Source organism: Camelina sativa, unplaced genomic scaffold (assembly GCF_000633955.1).
Source record: "Camelina sativa cultivar DH55 unplaced genomic scaffold, Cs unpScaffold00395, whole genome shotgun sequence".
In the NCBI taxonomy this organism is placed as follows: Eukaryota; Viridiplantae; Streptophyta; class Magnoliopsida; order Brassicales; family Brassicaceae; genus Camelina; species Camelina sativa.
This window is the reverse complement of record NW_010921698.1, coordinates 302710-307196: the sequence shown is the minus strand read 5'-3', so window position 1 is coordinate 307196 and position 4487 is coordinate 302710.

Below are 4487 nucleotides of genomic sequence, written 5' to 3'. Positions count from 1 at the left end.
AGGACACAACTAAGAACAGATTTGAAATCAAATTTAAACAAGTGAACCTTGGGCAAGGTAAATGACTTGGAAGATAGCTAAACAATCCTTGATATCTAAGCAAACAATCAAGAATATTCCTTAGCCTAAGAACACTTATGTAAATCAATTCACTTCCATGATAAAAATACTATGCAAATCAAGCAATAATCAACAATTTCCAAAGGCAATCACAAGATAAGCATGCATTAAAATCAAGTCTTTATACCACTAAACACCCTAATCATCAATTTCCATTGGTTAAGAATGAAAAGCTCTTGGATAGTTTGATTCAGGAATTTCATCAAACACCTCCTGGGCATGGAAATCCTAATGTCAAAATTCAAGCTTAATCAAGGCTATCCAGCATTATTAACACTAAACAAGATAGGAAACTCATAAATAAAGCCTTAGACATCAAAGATCATTCATTTATCTCCCTAATCTACCTAGCCCAAAGTTCTAGAGATCTACTCACTCATCATCATGATCACACAAAGGAAAGAGTTTGATCTTTGTGAAATCATAATAAGAGATTATAGATTAGGAGAAATAAATAAGAACTTGATATTAAAAACTTAGAAGTACTCAATCTTTCAACAAACCAAGAGTAAGAAAGCTTAAGAACTCTAAAAAGCTGCTAAACAAAAGATAAAACAAAGAGAAGTCTCCCCTTAATATGGTTAGAGTATTTATAGGAAAACAGAAAAGGACCCGGGTCAACCCAAAACAAACTGGGTCAAACGCGGATTAAACCAAAAACAAGTGTGGACTAAGGCGGCTTCGGGTACAGCTTGACCGATTGGCAAGGCCGATGGTGTCAACCGGTCACCTTCTGGCCGATGGGAGTGGCCGCTGATGGTCCCTGATGCTTCATCTGATCGAGAAAACCAGGGAGTTTCTGGCCGATGGTGGTGGCCGATTGGGACAGCCGGGCAGCTTCTGGCTGATGGTGGTGGCCACTGATGGCTCCTGTCCTTGGCGTGGAGGATTCGATCGGCCGGCTGTTGGCCGATGATCTTGGCTGTGGGTGTCTATTGTCCTTCATCGCCTTGAGCTCGATCGGCCAAGGTTTGGCCGCGTCAAGTGACCGATGGCTGCACACAACCAACGTTTGGCCGATGATCTTGGCCGCGTGTGGTTCCTGGTCTTGTCACTTCTCCAACTTCACTCCTCTTTGGTGCTTTGCATCAAAACAAGTCCAAATGCTCCAAATGTGGTGAGGTTACTCCAAGAACCTGAGAAATAACACACTAGATGCAAATTCTTCTAAAACAACCTAGAATGAAAAGATTATGCATCAAAACTATCCAAAACAAGGCTTAAAAGCCAACAAAAACACAAGATATCATCCATCAACAATCACGACATCATCACCACCAGTGTAGGGCTGGTCCAGCGAGAGGTTGTTAAGGTCGGAAGTAATGTGGTGTGTTGCGCCAGAGTTGACGATGGCGGCCATGTTAGCCCTAGGTTACCATTGAGTGAAGGGGATATTGTTGCGAGGTGATGCAACAGCCTATTGGTGTTTACAAGCTACTGGAATGCAAGTGTGATGTTAGTAATGTTTTCTAGAAGGTTCTTTTATTATTTGGTTTTGGTAGGAAACATGCCAAGTATGGGAAAAAGGATTGAACAACACTCGACCAGCTGCCGACCAGCTACGCACAGCTCGACGATCACTCAACTAGCTGTTGGCCAGCTAGGGCCAACTCGACCAGCTGCCAGTCAACTACCAATAGCTCGGCCAGCTGCCAAGGAGAAACCTAGCTCAACCAGTTGGACGGTGGTTGACACTGTGCAGGTCAGCTGGGGAGCTCGTGAGCGGTCAGGTTGGAGGGATGCAGTGATTGAATAGGCATGGGTGAACGTGCACGACCGAACGGGAGTGAACGTATGGTTATGTCAGATAGGTGCCTTTTGCGGCCTAGACTTCGGCCATGACCCTATTTATACAGGGCGCGACCTTCATTCTAAACACACCATCAAAAACAAAAAACACAACAAAAACTTGAAAAGAACGAGTATAAAATAGAGAAGAAGGTTTCTGAGGCCAAGAGTTCGACAAGTAAGGTTTGAGGGTCGGAGGTACGGTACATTACCGACCATATAGGTTTTAAGGGATGGGGTAGTTGCATCTATATGAACATATATACTGCTTCGGGTTGTCTAGCTGGTCGGAGGAAAGGGGGTGCGGCTCATAAGTGGATCGGGAACCACCAGGTTCACCGTGAGACGACCAAACTGATGCGCATGCTACCTCCCTGCCGAATAACGTACCACCCGTAGTGTCCATGTAGGGACGGTATGGTCAGAGAAAAGTAAACGCGGCTCGACAGTTGGACAGGGATCTGTATAGATACCTTGGTACACCGTCGAACTGATGCGCGGGATAACTCTCTACCGACCAACTGCCGTACTGGACGGCTATTATAACTGAGTATACATTGCATGATAGTGTACGACCTAAGGGGTATGTTATTGATGGCTACTTGGATTTCAGGGAAGGAGAGTGATCGTGGAAACGGAATTTCTTAGGCGCGAGACTCATGGTCGAGAAGATGAGTGGTGGTGTTAAGGGTAGCTAGGATCGATTATAGAGCTTGTAATAGCTTATATGGAAAATTATAAGTTGTATCGAATCCTTTGATTAATTAATACAACACCTGATTGTTTGCTTTACTCTAAGTTTAAATCATATAGACTCTACGTATTGAATCTCAGAATGTGCGAATGAACTTTTTTTAAGGAATGGACCATAAAATATGACTAAGTAGAGAGTAAGGGACGAGAGAACCTCACCAGCCATAGAATGTACGCGGTTGGGGTCTTTCAAGTTGGTATCAGAGCATGCTTGGTTCTAGGACTGGTAGAGCGGGTTTCGGGTATCACCAATCATCGACTTAATGGGATATCATGGAAGTTGTTCTTACTGCTAGCGGTTTAGTTAACTTAACCGTGACTAAAGTGCATGAGTTTTGCAGATGGGTAAGAGCAACAAGGATAATAGGAAGAAGACAAGGGGCTGGCTGATGAGACCATTGACGCCACAGAGACAGTAGTCAACATGGGGGCAGGGAACACGAACGCCCAGAAACCAACCGGACCTGTGGCTAGGGAGAAGCAACCGGATAATGATATTCCGGAAAGTAGTGGTGCAACTGACGCAAATGGGCAACCAAATGTGGTTCCATCGTCCCAAGAGCAATGGGAGATGATGAAGGGATTGATGGCACAGTTGGACGTGCTCACAAAGGCATTGGTACCGGATCATGTGGTACCAGCGGTGCGTAGCAAGATTGTTACGGAGACCACCGAAGTAAGTCCTGAAGATTCTCCGAAAAAGAGAAGGGATTACTTTGATACATTGGAGTATGTCACGAGACTGAGGACAAAACATTTTTAGTGAGTTCGGTCTGATCGTGGCTGACGAGTGGAGGAGTAAACTTGTATGAAGTTTTAATTCCACTCGCTGCACGGAGGAGTATAAAAAGGACATTGCCATCCATTTCCTTGAAGAGAAATACCATAACTGGTGGTTGATGGTTGTGTTACGAACAGTTAGTAAAGTTCTAACCATTGCAAATTTTGAGGCAGAATTCAACGAGAAATTCTTTCGCGCGGAGGCATGGGACCGACTGGAAAGTGCGTACCTGAACCTGGTACAAGGGAATATGATGGTGCGTGCATATGATGTTGAAGTTAGACGCCTTTGGTGCTAAGTTGGAAAGAATATTGAGGATGAGAAATGATGAGACCATGGACAGCTCAACCAAAGAACATGGACGTGAGGAGCAGCTTGAACCAGAGGAAGCATCGGAGGAGCACCTTGTACCAGCGGAAGCAGCGGAGGAAGCATTGATCGTCCCGTCGGGTCCTCTAACAAGGTCACGGTCCAAGAGGTTCAACCAAGCCATCAATGGAATACTTATGGAGTTGGACAAGAAGCTAGAAGACGTGGCTCAAACCACTTTCACAATGATCACAGCTCAAGGTGCTCGGTAAAGGGTAAAGTGTTGCTTATGCACTCTTTTTCCCTTGTCAAGTTTTGTCCCATTGGGTTTTCTTGAGAAGGTTTTTAATGAGGCCTAAGTAACATTTTCAAGCCCCCTTTTTCTCTATCTCTTTTGCATTTATTGCTTTTGTAATTTCCAAGACATTGTGCATAAGCTTGCATGAGTGTGGACTCTTGTATGAGCTCGACCTCTTGCATGATCTACACTTGTCTTCTCTTCTCTCCTCTTCTCCTTCGTCCTCCCTTCTCTATTTAAAGTCCATGTATTTCTCATTTGCAAACCATTAAACATTTCAATCAAAAATCTTCTTTCTACTTGTTTGATCAGAGAAGTGTGTAGTATCTTCTCAACTTGTTTACTTCTTAGTGTGTCATATCTAAGTTGTAATCAAGCCTGTAGTCTAAGAGATCCCCATATCTCTTAGAAGTACACTTCATTCTCCCCTTCAATCCG